The sequence below is a fragment of the Colius striatus genome, chromosome W, assembly GCF_028858725.1.
Source record: "Colius striatus isolate bColStr4 chromosome W, bColStr4.1.hap1, whole genome shotgun sequence".
NCBI lineage: Eukaryota > Metazoa > Chordata > Aves > Coliiformes > Coliidae > Colius > Colius striatus.
In genome coordinates this window covers 27,066,111-27,090,069 of record NC_084789.1, presented here as the reverse complement: position 1 = coordinate 27,090,069, position 23,959 = coordinate 27,066,111, and positions in this window count along the sequence as shown.

The following is a 23,959-nucleotide window of genomic DNA, read 5'->3' as shown; positions in this document are numbered from 1 at the left end:
AGTGTGGCCAGCAGGTCAAGGAAGGTTCTACTCCCCCTCTACTCTGCCCTGGTGAGGCCTCATCTGGAGTACTGTGTCCAGTTCTGGGCTCCTCAGCTCAAGAGGGACAGGGAAGTGCTGGAGAGAGTCCAGCGCAGGGCCACCAAGATGATCAGGGGGATGGAACATCTTTCATACAAGGAAAGGCTGCGGGAACTGGGGCTGTTTAGTCTGGAGAAGAGGAGATTGAGGGTAAATCTTATTAACATTTACAAATATCTAAAGGGTGGGTGTCAAGAGGTTGGGACATCCCTTTTTTCTATAGTAGGTAGTAACAGGAAAAGAGGTAATGGGATGAAGATGGAACACAAAAAGTTCCACTTAAACATAAGAAAAAACTATTTCACTGTGAGGGTGACGGACCAGTGGAACAGGCTACCCAGAGGGGTTGTGGAGTCTCCTTCCTTGGAGGTCTTTAACACCCACCTGGACATGTTCCTATGTGACGTGATCTAGGTGACCCTGCTTCTGCAGGGGGGTTGGACTAAATGATCTCTAAAGGTCCCTACCAACCCCTACCATTCTATGATTCTATGATTAATTCGGTCAATGGCTCAGTCTTCCCTTCCAAAGCAGGTACTGGGTGGAGTGAAGCATGTTTCATACAGACTGGAAGAGTTCCCTGCTCAGCTTGGGGAATCGGCAGAATCATAACAATGCAAGCAAATCGCTTACACCTTAATGAGATGCAAACCCAACAATAATTATCTGGGTTTGGGGTTTATTTCTCTCTCTCTGGACACTCTTCATGTGAGTCAGTACCACTCAGTACACGATCTTCCCTGTCCTCACAGATGCTTTGAGCATTGTTGGGCAATGTCTTTTTGATACAGTGACTTAAAATAAACCCTAAATCACAGGGGATTTCTTTAAGTGCCTCTGAGTAGATGCCTCGTTTTCTTTGGTGTAGGCTCACAGCCTATGGAGGTGAGGAAAATTTCTAAGGCACCATGGATTTTAGTTTTTGATATCAAGTGAATAAGGAAAATAACACTCCCTATTTAAGCCTGGGCAAAAATGCTAATTCAGCAGAGGAAGTCTATATTATTGTTGCCCTTCTGATGCTTGGGCTGCCTGTACAGCCTGTACAGTTGAACGAAAGGAGCCATCTGAGAGAATGCAAACAAGCAGCTATTTGTTTCTTACAAAGCAGGTTTGTGTGGGGTGGTGCCTTCATTCTGAAAAGTCTTGATAGAGCAACAAATCATGAGAAGAGTATTGCACCTCTCTCCATAGATCAGACAGCCCTATGTTATTGCAGACAGCTGTGACTTCATCCTGGTAAGAGCAGACTCTGTAGCTCAATTCCCTTTGAGGGTTTTTATCCTTCAGGTAAATGAGGCTGCTTGAATTCCAGCTCCAAAAGAACTGCATCATTGTGTCAGCCCTTGACACTGTGCAGCTGCAACACCAGAAATCTCCCCAGTTGCCTGGGTCCTGAAGATGTCTGTGAGTCCTGGTGGACAAATGTCCTTGTCATCAGGGAAATGGGAGTCATGGTGAAGATACTTGAGCCCATCTCCTAGTGGAAAATAAGATTTTTCCATATTTTGCAGTTGCTTTGTTCTGATATTGGTCTAATGAAACTCTAGTCATTCTTGGCACATCCTTTCTCCACCAGGTTATGGCCACCAGGTTGTGGGCTTAGTTTTCTTTTCCCTTCTAAATGCCCAGGATATATGCTGAACCATCACTTAGTGTAGCAGGAAATTGCTAATTCCAGGTGACATCTTTAGCCAGAGGTAATGTCTATTTATCACCTGCCTCCTACTTTAGAAACACTGGGGCTGGGCCATACAGATCTGTCCTGGTGGAGGTCACAGGTGATGGTTTTATTTACTGCTGCAAACAGCTGCACATTGGGCATCCATTTTTGGAGCTCTGAAAGGGACCATTAGTGTGAAGGAAGTGGCTATTTACCCTGGCCTTCTCCTTCCATTGCTTCCATTCTTTATTTCCCTGACTGAAGCTACACTCTGAATATCTCCATTTCTTTAACACGTGTCTCCCAATAGTAAACAAATAAGTGTGTTGTGCAAAGAGCTCCCTACCACCTGTGATTCAAAAGGTCCAGTGAGGGTGACCTTTGGAGTCCTCAGATCTGTGCATCAGACTGTGTGGTCATTATTTTTCCACAGTCATACCCCTGAGTGGTCTCCTGTGGCCTAGCACAGGGGACTGCAGCTTAGCTTTAACAGGTTTTCAGGGCATATCTGGAACAAGTGAGCATAAAATTATCTGACAGGCACTCAGACCATTCCTGTCTTTGCCTGTGGCAGTCATTAAAGTGCCTCAATGAGCTAATCAGGCTCTGAGCAGCTGTGATCTCCCGTTTGGAAAAGCCACATGCACCAGAGTGCATGGTCTTAGCCTCTGAAGTCTGCTTTCCAAATCTGATCCCATTAGAGCCTCATGTTTTATTCAGAACACTGAAAGCTGTCTGGTCCTGTGTTTCCCATCTTCAGCACAGACTCCAGAGCTGCTCACAATCTGTATCTTCACTGAGAGCCCTAGCTGACATTGGTGACCACCATTGCCTGTGCCCCTTCCCCTCTTCCTGAAGTCTGGGCAATGCAGTGAGGCCAAAACCAGCCTTGGTATTGGCACCACAGGTCTGAGGCAAGAGATCCTAAAGCAGTGTTGCAGTGGCTACCAGTAGCAGTCTTGGTACCCTGACTGGTCCAGGTTTGGGTCATGTGTAGAGGTGCCCTACGCTGGACTCTCTCTAGCAGTTCCTTGTCCCTTTTGAGCTGAGGAGCTCAGAACTGTACACAGGAATCCAGATGAGGCCTCACCAGGGCAGAATAGAGGGGCAGGAGAACCTCCCTGTCATGGTTTATCAAGGAGCCTCTTTTGCTTGGTAACAAAGGGGAAAGGGTTACAGTGAAGACCCAGTAAAGAGTTCTTGGACTTTCCCCCGGCTCTTGGGTTCAGACCCACCTCTGGCCTGGCTGGGCCAATCTGGCACCTCTGTTATCACTATTTAAGGATGGGAATTTGAAGTACTTGGGAGGAGGTGTAAGAGTGGTACAAGATGGAGGCAAACACATGGACCCCCCAGTCAGAGAAGAAGGAAGGAAAGAGGAGCACCAGACCTGTTATAGTAGTGCAGGCAATATTCACTTGAAGACATAGAGAGTCTAAGTAATGCACGTGCAGAGACATACAGGGGCAACATAGTACAACCACCAGAGTTGACTCAAAGCCACCCTTCCTTTGCTAGCTACCTCCTTATATGCTGCTTCTGCCCCTGAGATCACCCAGGGCCCAATTGATTAACTTGCAGCACCTGTTTCTGAAGTAGCATGCCAGCTGCATTAACTTATCCCTACCATCTTTATTCAAGCTGGCTGGTCCAAGCTACATCTGTGCCAACAATTCCCCCCTTTTTCTTTTTTGAACCAGCCAGCCTTTAGCAACACATTTCAAAATTAAAGGTACATGAAGAAAACAAAATATTTTTACCCATGGCCATGAGTTTACAACAAAAGGTCAATAACAGCTACATCGCTGAACAATACAATACAGAAATCCATAAAGTCAAAATAAACATAATCTGATATGTGTTGCTAGGAGGGACGCACACTGGCAGAAAGGGATGAGTTCTTGGTAGCTCCACTCATATTTATTTTCCTGATGTAGTTCTAGACTTCTCTTCAGATCCTTTAGCATGCTGATCTGTGAGCATTATCTGTAAGATGGAAGTATCTCTTCATCTGTAGAAAATACACCATTTTTGTTTTCAAGCTCCCAGTGGTCATCTTAAGTTCTTCAATTTTAATGCAATACAGATAGCTGGAGGAATTTATAGCAGCGTATGTAGTGCCACAGTTGCGAGGGTTTACATTTTAATAGAGTGATGGATTGAGGGTGGATCACTTGGTTCTTTCCTCAAGATCTTTTTTTTTTTTTTTTTTTCCCTATTGGTCTTACAGTTAAGTCCTTTCTGTTGATGTGGCTTGATCGATTTTGCCGGAATCCATCGGGGACCTTGATCTGTAATGACACAAGCATAGCCTCTCCCCCACGTTAACAGATCTGCAGGTCCTTGCCACTCTCCAGTAGTGGGATTCTTATACCAAACTTTAGGTTTGTCAGTAAAATCCAAATCCCGACTCATTTGGGCAAAGTGTGTTAATGCCGGTGGTTCATTCCGGTTTGCCACAATTCTGAGATGATTCATTGTATAAAGGGCTTTCATTAGTCTATCTTGAGGGCTTACCCCCTCTTCCCCTGTTTTTTGTTTTTCTAGCAGGCCTTTTAAGGTTTGATGTGTATGTTCAATAATGGCTTGACCGGTGGAATTTCCTGGGATTCCAGTAGTATGTTTAACACCCCATCAGTTTAGAAACTTACATGTTTTACTGGCTATGTATCCCGAGCCATTATCAGTTTTTATCTCTCTTGGGACACCAAGGACTGCAAAGCAACTCCTCCAATGTCTTATGACATCTCGAGAACTGTCACTGGTTAAGGCTGTGGCCCAAACCATGGCTGAATAAGTATCAATAGTAACATGTATACGTTTAAATTGTCCAAAAGGAGCATAGACAGTGATATCCGATTGCCATATACCTAATGGTGCCAGACCCCTGGGATTGACTCCTACTCCTAGGCCGATTTGATTCTGGCATGCAGGGCATGTGGAAACAATACCCTGAGCGTCTGATATGGTCAGGTCAAACTGCTTCACCAACATTTTCGCACTTCGATGAAAAAAATCGTGCGATCTTCGGGCTTGAGAAAATTTGTCAATTATTGGCCCCGTAGGTATCAATAAAGGAGCTGCCACTATCTTGTCAACAATTTCATTGCCAACTGATAGGCCATCTTTTAAGCCCGAATGGCTTTTAATATGTCCAATATAATAAGCAGTTTGACGTTCATTTATCTGATGCCAGAGCCGCAGAAATAAGCGATACAGATTCTGATTAGAGATTTCAACAACGCTCTCTATAATCGAGTGACGGCATCAACCACATAGAGGGAATCAGAGATGATGTTTAATGGGACATCTGGCCATTTCTCAAAAGTTTTAACTACAGCCATCAGTTCCAGCAGTTGAACTGAACTGCCTGGGGAGTGAACAGTTAGATTTTGCCATTGTCCATTCTCCCACCAAACCACTCCTGCTTTGGCTTGGATCTTACTTGCGTCGGTAAAAACAGTTAGGCCTTTAACGGGTACTGCTGATCTCAACGGCCGGTCTTCCATTTGAAATTTAACAGAAAACAATTTATAGGCCGGATAATGATTATTTATAGTCCCTGGATATGACAATAAGGCTCACTGTAATTCATCAGATTGTTGCAGTGCCCAGTTCAAGAACTCATCTGTGAGAGGAACAAAAATGACGTTTGCCTCAATCCCTGCTATTTCCAGCAGACGTTTCCTGGCCTTAACTATTATTTTCGCAATTGCCTCAAGCCTCGTGGTAATTGTTTTTTGCAAATTATATGGCAAAAATATCCAGTCCAGGATCCTCAATGGGTCTTTCGCTACTGAATCCCATTGCATCAAGACTGCCATTACATGCTGGTTTTGACTTATCACAGCAATGTTAATTGACAGGTCAGGATCATATCGGTGACTGTAGTTATTGACTATCTTGTTTCCTATTTTTTCTATTGCTTGGATTTGCTGACTAGACAGTTTTCACGCACTATCAGTCTCTACTGAACCCTTTAACAAAGGCATTAGTGGCACAAGATCCTCATTCGTGATACCACATATGGTTCGTACCCATTGGATATCACCTATTAGCTTTTGAACATCTGTTAAGTTAGCAATATCTGTTTTAACTGCCACCTTCTGAGGATAAATGCGTGCATCAGTGATGATATTACCTGAATATTACCAAGAGGCGTGCATTTGTACCTTCTCTGGTGCGATCACCAACCCGGAGATGCTTAACTGCCGGTTCACTTGTAGAATCTGATGCTGGTCCAGGTCTTTTCCTGCAATCAAGATATCATCCATATAATGGTAAAATAAGACATGAGGGTATTTTTTGCGCAGAGGTGACAGCGCCCAGGCAACATAAGTTTGACAAATAGTTGGCGAGCTCTTCATTCCCTGAAGTAAAACAGTCCATTGATATAGTTTTGCTGGCTCTTGTTTGTTAGTAGATGGTACTGTAAAAGCAAACTTCTCACTGTCATCCTCATGTAGGGGAATTGTGAAAAAACAGTCCTTTAGGTCAATCACCAACAGAGGCCATTCTTTTGGAAGCATTGCAGGAGACAACAATCCTGTCTGTAAAGCACCCATGTCCTGCATCACTGCATTAACAGCTCTTAAATCATGTAACAGCCTCCACTTCCCTAATTTTTTAGGGATAGTAAAAATTGGTGTATTCCATGGACTGGTGGATGGCTTAATATGACCTTTCTCTAATTGTTCATTTACTAATTCATGAATGTGGGCGAGCTTTTCTTTGCTTAGCAGCCATTGATCAATCCAAACGGGTTTATCCGTGAGCCAGGTTAACTTCAGGATTGGTCGCCCATCAATGGCCGCGATTAAAAATTTTCATTTGACAAACAAAAGCCCATTTGGCTTAAGGCGTCTCTACCTAAAAGCCAAACGGCAGTATTCATTACATACGGCCTAATTTGCACACATCTATTCTCTTCACCCTGTATGCATACTGAAATCAGGTCTCTGCTAATTTTTTTCATCTGTATTCCTCCTAGTCCAACAACAGGGGTGTCTAAATTCTCTAAAGGCCAGCTTTTTGGCCAATAGGATAATGGAACAATAGTAACATCTGTTCCCATATCCAGTAATGTGTTGTACCCAACCATGTGTTCACCATTTGGATGTTGGAATACAACCATATGAGTGGGCTTTCCCTGTGAAAGTGGCATTGCCAGTCTTACCTCAGGTACTCCACTGGATCCAAAACCACCGTCTCGACGCTTACGACTTCCTGCAAAAGGAACTTCAGCTCTGAAAGGAACTAATTGAGCTATTTTAGTTCCTTTAGGTATATGAACTGGTGGCTGCCAAACTTTTACCATTATTCCAATGTTTCCTTCATAATCCACATCAATTACACCAGGGAGCACAAAAATACCCTGTCGAGAGGCCGATGATCATCCTAAAAGCAAAGCACTTAATCCATAGCCAAGGGATCCGTTAGCATTAGATGATATAACTGTTACCTCCGTATTGTGGATGGTTACATCTACTGCTGTTTCCACATCCACTCCTGCGCTTCCTGCAGTGGCTGATCTGAGGCCATCCAGGCAGCTGTTGGTGTTGAAGGGCGTTTTTTTGTCATCGCGCTCGCCCTTTTTGTGCTCGTTAACTCATTTCCCTTAGGCATTGTATGTCTGGCCACTCGAGAGAGGCACTCAATGGCTCTATGGCCAAACTTGCCACATCTGTAACAGTTGCCATGAAATCTGCTGTTGGACCCAGGTGGCCTGGCAGAGCTGTTTGTCCATACCAATGGTCTGGACCGACATTGATTTTTCACATGTCCTATTTTTCCACAATTAAAGCATTTTGGCCTCCGATTTCCTTTGTGAGGTTGAACTAAAGGTTTCAATGCTGTTGCCATAGCTTCAGCTAAATGTGCTGACAATCCTACCCTAGAGCAGGCTTCTATCATATCGATCAAAGTTGTTGTCCACGGGAGAGCCTGCAGGATCTTTTTGCAATCATGGTTAGCGTTAGCAACTGCTAAGTGTAACCCTATTTCCGCCTTTACTTCAGTTGACATGTTTGGTATACAATCCAGAGCTGCTCTTAGACGGTCTAAGAAGGTCATGAAAGGCTCATTAGGTTTCTGTATAATAGTTGTATATGAGGGAACTGGCACCCCCATGTCAGGAACAATCTTAAATGCTTGACGAAACAGTGTCTGCGTTTGCTGCAAAACAGCTTCATGCAGTCGGGCTTGTACCTGAGGGTCAACAAACGGTCCTTTACCCAACATCATATCTGCTGTGACGACTTGCTGTGGATCTCCCTGTTGTAAGTCCATATTTTCTACTACTGCCACATCAACTCTTTTTTCCCATTCAGACTCCCATAGTAATATCTGAGTGGGCGTCAGGAAAGTTTCTGCTAGCTTCCGGCAGTCAAATGGAGTCATCAATCCACTGGCAAAAATATGATCCAATAATGTTTGAATGTATGGGTTGGACAAGCCATATTGCATTACAGCTTTCTAGCCTTCCCTTACCAACTTCCAATCCAAAGGTGCCCATTGTTGTTTTCTTTGTGCTACTATTACTGGAAAGGCTTGTGGAATAAATTCTCCTTCCATTACCACATCACTTATGAGGCCTCTCCATTTCTTAGCCGGATCATAGTCATCTGGCCACGGGTCTCTGAGCGCCTGTGGGGATGAAACTTTAATCTTTGGTTTGGTTAATTCATTGATTCGTTCCAACAGTTGATTAGCTGTTGCTTTTGGTTTTTCCATCAGTTCCTCCAAGTGGACCAAAGTGTGTTTCATATCTTCTCCGTGTCGTATTAATTCTTCCTTTAATAATTGTCTTTGTTGATCTTCAACTTCACTAGATGTTGGGGGTGATGATGGAAGAGGAATGCACTCAGGGATTGATGAGCTCAGGGGCAATGGCATATCCACAGTGTCATTTGTAAAATGTACCTTTCGTTCTCTGACAGGTACTCCTTCAGACATAGCAGAAGGATGGGATGGGGCAGGATGGTGAAGGGTGGGTGGGAGGGGAGGAGAAGCAATGCACGTATTTGGCTCCTGGAACGGTGCTCTAGGGGGTTCTGGGGGAGGTGGGCTCACATCCATGCTCTCTTCTTCTAGAGGTGGAGCCGAGGGTATTACAACATTATCCCCTCCGAAGAGTCTCTTAGTATTTTCTTCTAGAGGTGGAGCCGATGGTACTATAAAGTTCCCACCTCCAAAGAACCTTTTAGCATCTACCGGGAACACAGATGGTACAGCAGCTTCTGCTTTCATGGCAGCAGCTGCAGCACGCTCAGCTTCTAGCTGGTGTATAATGGATTATACCGATTTACACAAGCCCATAGCATCATTCAACATGTCTCCTAGGTTTTCCCAGTGTCCCTTTTCATATACTTCTTGGGGGGAAACAAAGAGACTTACTTCCTGTCCCCATCTTACAAGTCTTAGCAAATCCTCTCTTTCGTAACTGAATCCTTTCTCAGCAAGGATATGCTGAAGGGTGTCAATAGGATTTTCCTCTTTGGTTATCATTTTTCCCATTATATCACTTTACTCAGATCACTTGCCTTTTCAAGCAGGAATCCAAGTGCTTTTCTGCCGAGGGTTCTTAATCCAACCAATTTGGCGTATCACGTTGGGGTCACCAAATGTCGTAGTAGTGCAGGCAATATTCACTTGAAGACATAGAGAGTCTAAGTAATGCACATACAGAGGCAACATAGTACAACCACCAGAGTTGACTCAAAGCCACCCTTCCTTTGCTAGCTACCTCCTTATATGCTGCTTCTGCCCATGAGATCACCCAGGGCCCAATTGATTAACTTGCAGCACCTGTTTCTGAAGTAGCATGCCAGCTGCATTAACTTATCCCTACCATCTTTATTCAAGCTGGCTGGTCCAAGCTACATCTGTGCCTACACAGACTAGAGACTCCTCTGTAACCCGTGGTGAGAATGCAGCTGTACCCCTGCAACCCATGGAGGGCAATGGTAGGACTGAGAGTCACCAGCTCCAGGTGAGTGTGCCTGGATGGGCGAGAGACTGTGAAGAGGCGGCCATGGCGCAGGCCGTGCTGGAGAGTCTGTGGGCTGCAGAGCAGACCCACATGAGAGGCAGAGAGGAGCTGAAGCCTTTGGGATGAATGGACATTGGAACTGCCCGTGCAGAGCTGCCTGGTGTGTGAGGTACCCCGCGGAGGTGCAGGGAGGACTGGTGCGGAGCCCGCCTGCCCTGAGGAGATACAAACAGCAGAAGCTATAGACTGACTGAAACCCCCATTCCCTGCACCCCTGAGCCGTTTAGCAGGTGAGGAGATAAAGACACTGGGATCAGGGCTCTGAGCCCGGGAAGAGGGGAGGGGTGGGGAGAAGGTGTTCTTAAAGGGCTGGTTGTACTCTTCATCATTGTACCACTCTGTGTTGTTTTGTGTTGGTTATGTTTTGGGGTTTTATGGTTATGCTTTAGTTGGTGTTGGATTAAATTATTTTCTATTTTCTTCCCCAAGCTGATTAATCTGGTCTGTTTTGTCCTGGACCATAAGCAGCAATTAAGCTCTCCCTGCCCTTTGGCAATTTTCAGGTCTTTGGTACTTGAGTCTAATCGTGGTCTTTTATCCCCTGATGGGCCTAAACCATGACACTCCCTCAACCTGCTGCCCACGCTCTTCTTAATACTTCTTCTTGGCCATGAGGGCAAATATCTCATACACTATCAGCCCCCAGCAACTTCTCCCTCTTGTCTCCTCTGCAGTGGCAAGGGGAAACTCAGGAGTTCTGCCCCAATGTGAAGATCATGCTGATCGCCTCAAGTTGGCCATGTGGACGGACTTAAACATGCTATAGGAGCTTTCCAAGCAGCACCTCATCCCTGTGACACATGAGCAGGTGTGTGCCAGCAACCATCCCCTTAGGGCTCAGGGAGGTGGAGGTTTGGTAGGGACTGTTCTGCAGGACCTACTAGTACAAGGAAGCTCATCAGCAAATGACTCAGGTCTTGGTCTGAAGCTGGTTTGATCTTGGCTAGTGGACTCTGAGCTACTCATGCTTACAGCACTCTGTTCTCCAGCTCTGATAGACTTTGACTTATTCTTGATGTTCTGCTGAACAGCCTCCTGGTTAGCAGGTGAAAAAGTCTGTCCTCAAAGGTGATGGCAATGCCTGATTTGCCAAGTTGGGCTGGCTAAGAGAGTGTTGTTCTTCTGCATCTCCTAGTTCAGTGCAGCTCTTTTTGCTTTGAGTGACTCTCCTGCTTGGATTCTGTGTTGGGACAACACTGAGGAGGGGCACAAAGCCCAGCTGGGGGATCAGAGGCGGCTGCTGTGGCTACCAGTAGACCCAGCAGTGTCTCCAGGCTGTCCTGGAGATCCAGTCTCTATAGTGCTCTGGGTTGCTCCATGCCTGGTTCTAGTTGTATACTGGTGACTGTCCCGGCGCAAGGAGCTGCCCAGACCCTCAGCTGCAGCGGTGGCATCACATTAGTAAGAAAGCACAAGATATTCAGGGTCCAGCCTGGTAAGCACTGTCTGCCTAGGAGGCCACCCTCACCTCTGCTGCTCTCACAGCCTGTACTTCATTTACAGAGGTGATGAGTAGATGTGGTAAGAGCTGCTTCCCAGTGTGGAAGGGCACGGGTAGGGCAGTGATGTGACAGGATGCTTCTCAGATTGCTGGTGTCTTAACCTTTCTTCTCTCTTCCTCCCACTCTCTCTGGACTGCAGGGCAGCACGCTGGCACAGCAGATCGGAGCAGTGGCCTATGCAGAGTGCTCCTCCAAGGTCTCAGAGAACAGCGTGAGGGATGTGTTTCATGTGACCACACTCGCCTCAGTCAATAGGGTGCACAAGAACTTGAAGTGCAGCAACTCCAAACGGATACTGAAGAGAGCATCACAGATGACTGTCAGGATGGACTTACTGACCAATACAGAGATCAGGAAAGATCGAGCCAAGAGTTGCTCCATCATGTGAAAAGCAGGCTGTAAATAATGTGTGTGTGTTTTCCATTTTGTACAGTAACTGGCTGAGCCAGCTGTGGGAGACAGCCTGCCTTTCCAAAGCCTTTCTCTCAGTCTTTAGGTCTGAGCAAAGGTCTCAGATGCAAACTAGGAGGATGCATGAGTTGCCCCCCCTCACTGTGGAGTCTTCTGGGTTGGCTGCTGCTGTGCGGATTGCTTGGGATGAAGGAACCACTTGGCAGAGGAGTATTCAGGTGCTGGAAGGTCTGTGAGTGGGTGAAACAAAGTCAAAGGGAATAATCCTGTGTGTGTGTGACACTCTCTTGTGCCCATGACCCAGGCTATGGGCAGCTGTGCACACACGGCATGGAGTGGTGGTGGGCTGTGTGGGGCCTGGGCTGGAGGGTGGGAGGTGGGTGGAGTTGCTGTCAGCAGAGTGCAATCAGGATAAGGTATTCTTCCAATCCTCCTTTAGAAGAGAAATAATGTTTGAAGTAGTGATGCCTTCAGCTAGGTTGGACAGCAAGTCGCCATAGAAGGTGCAGGGTTGGGCCAAGGCTGGGAGGGAAGGCACACTGGGAAGGAATCTTAACCTGATGAGACACCACAGAAGTCAACCTCCTGTGAGCAAAACAGACAAGTGGCTCTTTCCATAGTACTTTCAATACTTGAACTCCATTTGAAATGCAGCAGAGTGGATTTTGCTCCAAGTGAGAAGTCTATCCCAGTAATGCATCCTGAGAATTGTGGTTCCCTTCAGCAAGCAAATGCCACTCGGGAGCTTGTGTCCCAGCTGCTGACAGCCTGGTTACTCTTCAAGCTGCTCCCTGCCACGGGCAGCTGCACTTCCAAAGCACATGGCTTCCCAAAAAGTGGACTGCAATAACTACCCATATCCTGCTCTCCACCCATTTCCAGCTGCAGATTGTGTTGCATGGTGCTGTGTTTGTCTGGTACGGATAACCAAAAAGGTGATGTGTGTATCTGTACCCTGTCTCCACTGTGACAATGGGAGGGAAGGGGCTCCCTGCCCTTCTTGCCCTGCTGTACAGCCTCCTCCCAACATCTCTCATTGCTTCTGCTGCTGCCCTCTCTAAATACCTTTGACTACAGTGTTAGCCTTGACTTAATATCACATAGACTACAGAAAACAAATAAACATTATTGCTTTATTCTGTTCATTATTAACAGTCAAACCAGGTATCTCCAAATGTCTTGCTGCCTAACTTCTATTTGTGTCCTGATAAAGCTCTCTAGCTCTTGAAATATGCTCACACATTACATTTGAGTGAGAAATGCAGAGGATTTGGCTGCATGTATTCATTTTGGAGCTGAAACACCTGCCTCAAATAACCTCTCACTCTGTCCTGAAGCCTTAAACACTGGGGAGCATTTGCAGGGTGTCTGTGCCCAATCCACCAGTCTGAGCTGACATGAGCTGCCCCTGTCCTCACTCCAGCTGAAAGTGAAGATAGCTTTTGACAACATTTCTTGTGCCTGCTCTCCCACCCAGGTCTCAGACTTCAGCTACATCATGAAGGCTATTTGGGAAACTGGAGCAGCTGAGTTACCAGCCCAAGAAAAGCTCAAGCAGTGAGTGAATGCTGTTTTGCTGGGTGCAGATTCTAAGAGCATGAAAATGCTCATCTGCAGTCTGGGAGGAAAGAAACTTGAGCAAGGCACTGTGCCAAGAACAGCCTTCTGCATCATGATGCTTTCCTCTCACTCTGCAGGGTCCCCAGAGCCTTTGCAAACATTAATAAACAAAACCATGTCCGTTTTTTGGACAGTGGTGATCTGTGGTTCACAAGTGTCACTACCAAGTACTCTTCATTTGTTATCATCATCCTCGTGTAATATAGTCACTCTTGTCTTCCTTCTTTCCATGTAAACACCACAGTATTTGACAAGGATATCTCCCTTTTTCTATCATCGAGCATCTTTTAGGCTTCTAAATTTAATCTGGCAGTCCACAAATGCAGTTTCTGGTCCACTGATTAGTATAAAATTTCCAGTGGCTCTATATTAATTTGTCAGCTTACCCTATAAGCAAATCTCCAGGTTTTGTCAAATCTCCAGCAATTATCAAACCTGAGCTGTGTCAGGTGTATGAAGGAATGGGCTGTTGCTACAGGAGGTGTCTGTAAGTCTCACTCAGACATCATCTGAGTGCCTCTTGAGGCAGAGGGGCTGCAAAGCTGTCCCACTGAAAAGGACCTGGGGAAGTTAGTCGACAGCAGCTGAACATGAGCCAGCAGTGTGCCCAGGTGGCTAAGAAGGCCAACAGCATCCTGGCTTGTATCAGCACTAGTGTGACCAGCAGGACCAGGGCAGTGAGTGTCCCCCTGTACTGGTGAGGCTGCACCTTGAGTGCTGTGTTCAGTGTTGGGCCCCTCACTGCAAGAGGGACACTGAGGGGCTGGAGCGTGGCCAGAGACAGGCAGCAGAGCTGGGGAAGAGTCTGGAGCACAAATCTCATGGGGAGTGGTTGAGGGAGCTGGGGGTGTTCAGCCTGGAGAAGAGGATGCTGAGGGGAGACATGAGCACTCTGCAACTCCCTGACAGGAGGCTGTCATGAGGTGGGAATCAGTCTCTGCTCCCAAGTAATGAGAGATAGGACAAGAGGAAACAGCCTCAAATTGCTCCAGGGGAGGTTTGGATTGGAGCTGAGGAAGAACCTTTCCCCTGAGAGGACTGTCAGCCCCTGTCCCAGACTGCCCAGGGAGGTGGGGGAGTCCCCATCCCTGGAGATATTGCAAAGCTGTGGAGCTGAGGGCCGTGGGTTAGTGGTGGGCTGGGCGGTGTGACGGCAGGGCTTGGACTCAATAGCTGAAAGGTCTTTTTCTGCTGCGAAGTTTTCGGCTCTTGGCCTGAAAAACCAGACTCGAAGTCTGCAAACCAGGCTCGAAGCCTGAAACCAGTCTCTAAGCCTGAAAAACCCAGGCTCAAAGCCTGAAAAACCCAGGCTCGAAGCCTGAAACAAGGCTCGAAGCCTGAAAAACCAGCTCCAAGCCTACTTCATGCGGCGATCAACCCAGAGTCCGATTCTCAGCTGGGTGGGAAGAAATCAGTCCTACTCAATGTGAGTGATAGCAGAAATTTTCTTCTTTATTGAGAGCAGGCTCTAACTTATATACAAAGCAGCTTCAAAGCTAGCTCAGCAACAGCAGCTAATAGATTACATTCTTATGTTCATCCTACTTGCGGTTTCTGCGATAAGCAAGCTCCCTCACATTTTCCCATCTTGTTTTTCTCCAAAGTTGTTTTCGACCTTGAGCTGTTAGCTCGTTAGCTGAAAACAGTCCAACCTTGAAGGAGCAGAAAGTGGCCTGCTGCCTATGTTGACTACGTGACAGCAACTACTTTAACCGTGGCTCTGAGTCTGGTCTTGATTGTGCATTAAATTCATATAACTAGAACTCAGATTGCCTTGCCCCATCAGGCCTAACATTATACCCCGGGATCCATGTCCATGCTCCCTCATTTTTTTCTCCACAATTCCCCCGTTTTGTTTTTGCACAATCAAGACTGAGTCAGTCAATGTATGTACTGCCTTCATAATACAACTATATACTATTCTAAACATTACAAGCAAAAGCAAAATAACCAATATCCATCTTAACCCTTCTTTGATTAACATAGTCAACCAAGGTGACAACCCCCAAAAGCTGATTGAAGCCAATTATCAAAATGGTTATAACCCACCATAATATTCTTAGCGTGAGCCTTTAAATATGCCAAATCTTTGTGAATAGATTCACTATGATCAGAAAGATTAAAACAACACATGCCTTCAAAGTCTTGGCATCCATGCCCTTGTGCCAATAGCAAAAAATCAATAGCTGCATGATCTTGCAATAAGGCATGTCTAAGGCTTTTCTGGTCTGCTAGCAATTTTTCAATAACATCAGTAGTAACATTAGCTTGCTGCTCCGACCAACACACTAGTTTTTCTAACTGCCGTAAGGCCTGGGCTGCAGCCAACCCAGGTACAAATGCTGAAGCAAATACATTCGCCGTAATGGACCACAATTGTACTTTACCATCACAATCTCCTTTTAAGTTGTGGGTGTCTCTTGTTTTCCGCAACTTGGTACTTTTTAACCAGTCCTGCTGTCGAGCAGCAAACAAAGTTAGTTTCCCTAAATAACATGGTTTCTAGATCTCTCTCTTGATCTACAGTAAATGCCTCCTCCTGAGCAATGAGGATATCATCCATATAATGATACACAAGTGCATGTCTAATACTACTTACATCACTAATCAAGCCTTCTAATGTCATTGAGGTTTGGTTACTTTGTTTGCTAAGCCAGCATCCCAATTTGCATAGCTGAGTTAATAAAGCAGATATTCTTACACCTGGAGCAAATATACTAGTTGCTATTATTGCTGAGGGAGACCAAAGGTAACATGGTCATCACATTCGTCAGTAAATTGTTTTGGACAATGATGTTTCTAAATCATTGTGTGATTAGACATCAAGATCGTCAGTTGTCCCAAACTGCGTGGTCCCCTTTGTAATCTCGAGGGTATTCCAGGCCATGCCTGGTCCCCACAGATCAGAAAAATTCCCTTTGGTAACTGCATAGGCACAAGACTAGACCTGGATCTTTTTGGTGAAGTATAATTGCACCAAGATGTTGTGTTCTTATACACGCCCAGGATGGGATCCACATTCTGTCCCAAATGTTTTGGTATTGCTGGTAAAATTAAACATAACACAAAAATCCATCTTTATAGATCCCAGTAATTCTAACTCCTGTGGCTCTGTTGTCATTATTGGCAACCATGAAATGATCAAATCCCAGTTGTCAACTTTACCATTACCCTTAACTAAGGGATTTGTTTTTAATGCATTTGATACAGGCCATTGTGCCCACCAAACGTAGAAAAAGGATTATCTGGAGTGGCCATTGATAAACATATTGTAGACTGATTGATTGCTTTGGCCAGTGTAACCCACGTTTTGCTTGGTTTGTTGAAATTGCCTAAAACCATTTACCACAATCATTTGAAGCATCAACAGTATGACAAAATTCTTTTTTTTTTTTTTTACTCCTGATAAAAAAAAATCCTTCACCAATGAGTCTAAAACACAAACCACCTTTTAGCTTCTCAATGTCAAAATGTTCCATTCCTGACACCTAAAACACCTTAGAAAGTTTCCACTGTAAGAAAACCAGTATTCATCATCACATTTACAGCAAAATGCATAACATCACGACCAACAGTTTTTACACTCTTTGAGGCAACGGACTGAGGATGGAAAGGATGAGCCCTGCGGTCCGTGAGGGCTGGGGCCAGTGGTGTCGGCGCGCGGTGTGTGTGGGGGGGGCTCCGGAGACACTGACCCGGCGCGGGAAGCGGCTGCGCGGCGGCGGCTGCGGATGGAAGGGGCAGGGGAGGTCTGACTCACTCCGTGCCGTCCCCGGCGCCGGCGGCGCAGTCGGTATTACTCTCTCCTGTGTTTTCTTTGTCTCCCCTCGCGTGCCTGATGGTGCCCAGTCTAACGCGGGGTCGTGCTCCCCCACTCCTCTGATCGTCCTGCGCTGCACCCCCGCCCGACTCCGCCCACTTGGCATTCCCCTGCAAGTCGTCCCAGGGGTAACTCGGCGGGCTGGGCTCGAATGGGAAGCAGCTCTCCCGCGGGGGCTCTGCTCCGAAGCCCCTTCGCCTCTCTGACTTTGTAAAAACTCTTGTGTAGAGAACTTTTTTTTTTTTTTTTTTTTCTCAGCATGCCCCGCTCAGCGATGGGCAGCACCGGGCTGGCTTTCAGTGGCGACAGGCTGTGTTTCGATGGTCTCTTGTCGCTCCAGTTTCTTTAATACTTCCTGCAGGAACCTGTCCGTTCCCTTGTCTGTCTCCTTCAGCCTCGGCGCAACGGTCAACGCCTGGGCTGCAGGCATTTCTTTTAAAGTATTTAGCACGGCTCTCCAAACGAGACCTAGATCTTTACTGATCTTACTATTGTCCTTATCACCATTAATAGTGGATTCCCGGAGAAGGTTTCCAATTTCTCGCCACTCACCAGAAAAGGGAGGTGAGATATAATTAGTCCTGATACCAAACAGTCCAGCTCTTGGCTCGGCTACAGTCTCGGGCATATCAAGCCGCTGAGTTATAGCAGCGGCCAAATCCTTTTCCAACTTATACTTTTTCAAACAGTTAATTACTTCTCTCCATGGTTTCATCAGTTTCCAAGCAGTCTTATCTTCGTCTATAACCAAGTCCCAAAGACAATTCCCATATACTCTCCACTCCTTCTCATCAAAATATTTCTCAGAGTCCTTAAAAAAGCCTTTACAATTACTATGTACAAGTAGACCGGACAAATCGGTCAGTTTTAAGTCCATTCCCCGCTTTTCTAAAAAACGATGTAAAAGTGAGAGTGCTACCTCCTTTTCCATGTTGTCGGATCCTTGTCTCACCGCAACCTGTAGTCACTCCCCCGGGTACAGCAACCTCTGCTTGGGGTCCGGCAGGCTTCCTCCTCCGACGACTGCCTCTGGATTTTCAAGTCTGAGCTCCCCGCAGGCAGGCTCCTTACCCGGTAACACCCAGTGATGTCCCTGTTCGGGCACCATATGCCGCGAAGTTTTTGGCTCTTGGCCTGAAAAACCAGACTCGAAGTCTGCAAACCAGGCTCGAAGCCTGAAACCAAGCTTGAAGCCTGAAAAACCCGTCTCGAAGCCTGAAAAACCAGCTCCAAGCCTACTTCATGCGGCGATCAACCCAGAGTCCGATTCTCAGCTGGGTGGGAAGAAATCAGTCCTACTCAATGTGAGTGATAGCAGAAATCTTCTTCTTTATTGAGAGCAGGCTCTAACTTATATACAAAGCAGCTTCAAAGCTAGCTCAGCAACAGCAGCTAATAGATTACATTCTTATGTTCATCCTACTTGCGGTTTCTGCGATAAGCAAGCTCCCTCACATTTTCCCATCTTGTTTTTCTCCAAAGTTGTTTTCGACCTTGAGCTGTTAGCTCGTTAGCTGAAAACAGTCCAACCTTGAAGGAGCAGAAAGCGGCCTGCTGTCTATGTTGACTACGTGACAGCAACTACTTTAACCGTGGCTCTGAGTCTGGTCTTGATTGTGCATTAAATTCATATAACTAGAACTCAGATTGCCTTGCCCCATCAGGCCTAACATTATACCCCGGGATCCATGTCCATGCTCCCTCATTTTTTCTCCACATTTTGCAACCAAAAAAATTGGAGCACCTGTTTCTGATAATTGGAAGTAGCTTGCCAGCTGCATAAACTTGTCCCTACCATCTTTATTCAAGCTGGGTGGTCCAAGCCACATTTGTGCCTACAATTCCTCCCTTTTTCTTTTTGGACCAGCCTTTAGCAACACATTTCAAAATTAAAGGTACATGAAGAAAACATAAATCCTTTTACCCATGGCCATGAATTTACAACAAAAGGTCAATAACAGCTACATTGCTGAACAATATAATACAGAAATCCATAAACTCAAAATAAACATAATCTATGTTGCTAGGAGGGACACACACGGACGAGAAGGGATGAGTTCTCTAACTCCACTGATATTTCTGCTTCCTGAATGTAGTTTCAGACATTTCTTCAAATTCTTTAGCATGCTTATCTGTGAGCATTATCTGTAAGTTGGAAATATCACTTCACCTGTAGAAAACAGGTTTCTTGGGATTCTTATACCAAACTTTAGATTTATCAGTAAAATCCAAATCCCGACACATTTGGCCAAAGTGTATTAATGCTAGTGGTTCATTCCAGTTTGCCACAATTCTGAGATGATTCACTGTATAAAGAGCTTTCATTAGTCTATCTTGAGGGCTCACCCCCTCTTTCCCCGTTATTTTGTTTTTCTAGCAGTCATTTTAAGGTTTGATGAGTATGTTCGATAATGGTTTGACCAGTAGAATTTCCTGGGATTCCAGTAGTATGTTTAACATCCCTTAAGTTCAGAAACTTCTGTGTTCTACTGGCTATGTATCCCGAGCCATTATCAGTTTTTATCTCATGTGGAACACCAAGGACTGCAAAGCAACTCCTCCAATGTCTTATGCTGTCTCAAGCACTGTCGCTCGTTAAGGCTGTGGCCCAAACCATGGCCAAATAGGTATCAATAGTGACATGTATATGTTTAAATCGTCCAAAGGGAGCATAGACAATGATATCCAATTGCCATATTCCTAATGGTGCTGCTACTATCTTGTCAACAATTTCATTGCCAACTGATAGACCATCTTTTAAGCTCAAATGTCTTCAAATATGCCCAATATAATAAGCAGTTTGATGTTCATTTATCTGATGCCAGAGCCACAGAAATGTTATACAGATTCTAATTAGAGATTTCTTTCAACAACGCTCTCTCTAATCGAGTGACGGCATCAACCACATAGAGGGAATCAGAGATGATGTTTAATGGGACATCTGGCCATTTATCAAAAGTTTTAATTACAGCTATTAGCACTAACAGTTGAACTGAGCTACCTGGGGAGTGAACAGATTTTGCCTTTGTCCATTCTCCCACCAAACCACTCCTGCTTTGGCTTGGATCTTACTTGCATCAGTAAAAACAGTTAGGCCTTTAATGGGTACTGTTGATCTCAACAGACGGTCTTCCATTTGAAATTTAACAGAAAACAATTTATGGGCTGGATAATGATTATTTATAGTTCCTGAGTATGACAATAAGGACCATTTTAATTCATCAGATTGTTGCAGTGTTCAGTTCAAGAATTCATCTGTGAGAGGAACAAAACTGACGTCTGCCTCAGTCCCTGCTATTTCCAGCAGATGTTTTCTGGCCTGAATTATTATTTTCGCAATTGCTTCTAGTCTCGTGGTGATTGTTTTTTGCAAATTATATGGCAAAAATATCCAGTCCAGGATCCTCAATGGGTCTTTCGCTACTGAATCCCATTGCATCAAGACTGCCATTACATGCTGGTTTTCACTTATCACAGCAATGTTAATAGACAAGTCAGGATCATATTGGTGACTGTAGTTATTGACTATCTTGTTTCCTATTTTTTCTATTGCTTGGATTTGCTGCCGAGACAGTTTTCACGCACTATCAGCCTCTACTGACTCTTTTAACAAAGGCATTAGTGGCTCAAGATCCTCATTCGTGATACCACATATGGTTCGTACCCATTGGATATCACCTATTAGCTTTTGAACATCTGTTAAATTAGCAATATCTGTTTTAATTGCCACCTTCTGAGGATAAATGCGCACATCGGTGATAATATTACCTAAATATTTCCAAGAGGCGTGCCTTTGTACCTTCTCTGGTTTGATCACCAATCTGGAGATGCTCAACTGTCACTTCACTTCTTGTAGAATGTGATGCTGGTCCAGGTCTTTTCCTGCAATCAAGATATCATCCATATAATGGTAAAATAAAACATGAGGGTATTTTTTGCGCAGAGGCGACAGCGCCCAGGCAACATAAGTTTGACAAATAGTTGGCGAGTTCTTCATTCCCTGAGGTAAAACAGTCCATTGATATCATTTTGCTGGCTCTTGTTAATAGACGGTACTGTAAAAGCAAACTTCTCACTGCTATCCTCATGTAGGGGAATTGTGGAAAAACAGTCCTTTAGGTCAATCACCAAAAGGGGCCACTCTTTTGGAAGCATTGCAGGAGACGATAATCCTGTCTGTAAAGCACCCATGTCCTGCATACTGCATTAACAGCTCTTAGATCGTGTAACAGCCCTCATTTCCCTGATTTTTTAGGGATAGTAAAAATTGGTGTATTCCATGGACTAGTGGATGGCTTAATATGACCTTTTTCTAATTGGTCATTTACTAATTCATGAATCTGGGTGAGCTTTTCTTTGCTTAGTGGCCATTGATCAATCCAAACTGGTGTATCCGTGAGCCAGGTTAACTTCAGGATTGGTCGCCCATCAATGGCTACCATTAAAAATTTTCATTTGACAAACGAAAGCCCATTTGTCTTAAGGCGTCTCTACCTAAAAGCCAAACTGAAGTTTGGGTTCACATAGGGTTTAATTTGTACACATCTATTTTCTTCATCCTGTATCCACACTGAAATCAGGTCTCTGCTAATTTTTGTCATCTGTGTTCCTCCTACTGTGCCAAGAGGAGTGTCTAAATTCCCTAAAGGCCAGCTTTTTGGCCAATAGGATAATGGAACAATGGTAACATCTGCTCCCGTATCCAGTAACGTATTGTACCCAACCATGTGTTCACCATTTGGATGTTGGAATACAACCATCTGAGTGGGTTTTCCCTGTGAAAGTGGCATTGCCAGTCTTACCTCAGGTACTCCACTGGATCCAAAAGAACCATCTCGATGTGTACGACTACTTGCAAAATGGAACTTTAGCCCTGAAGGAAACTAATTGAGCTATTTTAGTTCCTTTAGGTATATAAACTGGTGGCTGCCAAACTTTAACCATTATTCCAATGTTTCCTTCATAATCTGCATCAATAACACCGGGGAGCACAAAAATACCCTGTCAAGAGGCCAATAATCATCCTAAAAGCAGAGCACTTAAACCATAGCCAAGGAGTCCAATAGCATTGGATGAGATAACCGTTACATCTGTATTGTGGATGGTTACATCTACTGCTGCTTCCACATCCACTCCTGCACTTCGTGCAGTGGCTGATCTGAGGCCATCCAGACAGCCATTTGTGTTGAAGGGCATTTTTGTGTCACCGCCCTCACCCTTTTTTCACTCATTAACCCATTTCCCTTAGGTGTTATGTGTCTGGCCACTCAAGAACTGCACTCAATGGCTCAATGCCCAAACTTGCCACATCTGTAACAATTGCCATTAAATCTGCCATGGGCTTGAGGAAGGTTTCTGCTAGCTTCCAGCAGTCAAATGGGGTCATTAATCCACTGGCAAAAGTATGAACTAATAAGGTTTGAACATATGGGCTCGTCAAGCTATATTGCATCACAGCTTTCTGGCCTTCCCTTACCAACTTCCAGTCCAAAGGTGTCCATTGTCATTTTGCACGGTTATTATGTGCTGTTATTACTGGAAAGGCTTGGGGAATAAATTCTCCTTCAATTATTGCATCACGTATGAGACCTCTCCATTTCTTAGCCAGATCATAGTCATCTGTCCGGGGGTCTCTGAGCACCTGTGAGGGTGAAACTTTAATCTCTGGTTTAGTTAATTCGTTAATCCATTCCAACAGTTGATTAGCTGTTGCTTTTGGCTTTTTGATCAGTTCCTCCAAGTGGGCCAAAGTCCCTCTTATATCTTCGCTAGGCCTTATTAATTCTTCCTGTAACCATTGTCTTTGTTGATCTTCCCCTTCACTAGATGTTGGGGGTGATAATGGAAGAGGAATACACTCGGGTTGATGAGCTCAGGGGCAATGGCAGATCCATAGTATTGTGGGCAAAGCATACCTTTTGTTCTTTGCCAGGTACTCCTTCAGGCATGGTAGCAGGATGGGACAGGGCAGGACAGTGAAGGGTGGGTGGGAAGGGAGGAGAAACAATGCATGCATTCAGGTCGTGAAAGGGTGCTCTAGGGAGTTCTGGGGAGGGTGGGCTCACATCCATACTCTCCTCCTCTAGAGGTAGAGCCAATGGCACTACGAAGTCACCACCTCCGAAGAACTTTTTAGCATCTACTGGGAATGCAGATGGTATAGCATTTTCTGCTTTCATGGCAGCAGCTGTAGCACACTCAGCTTGTAGCTGTTGTAGAATGGATGATATCAGTTTACACAGGCCAATAGCATTATTCAACACGTCTCCTAGATTTTCCCAATGTCCCATTTAATATACTTCCTGTGGGGAGATGAAGAAACTTACTTCCTGTCCCCATCTTACAAGTCTTAACAAATCCTCTCGTTCATAATTGAATCCTTTCTCAGCAAGGATATGTTGGAGGGTGTCAATAGGGTTTTCCTCTTTGCTCATCATCTTTCCCATTATACCACTTTACTTGCCTTTTCAGACAGGGAGCCAGACAACTTTCTGCCGAGGGTTCTTAATCCAACAAATTCAGCTGATCACATCAGGGTCACCAAACGTTGTAGTGGTGCAAACAATATTCCTTCAAAGATGTAGAGAACCTAGGTAATGCACATGCAGAGACATCCACAGGCAACATAGTACAGGCAGCAGAGTTGACTCCAAGCCACTTTTCCTTTGCTAGCTACTTCCTTATATGCTGCTTCTGCCCATGTGTTCCCCTAGGGCCCAATTGATTAATTTGCAGCACCTGTTTCTGATAATTGGAAGTAGCTTGTCAGCTGCATAAACTTGTCCCTGCCATCTTTATTTAAGCTGGCTGGT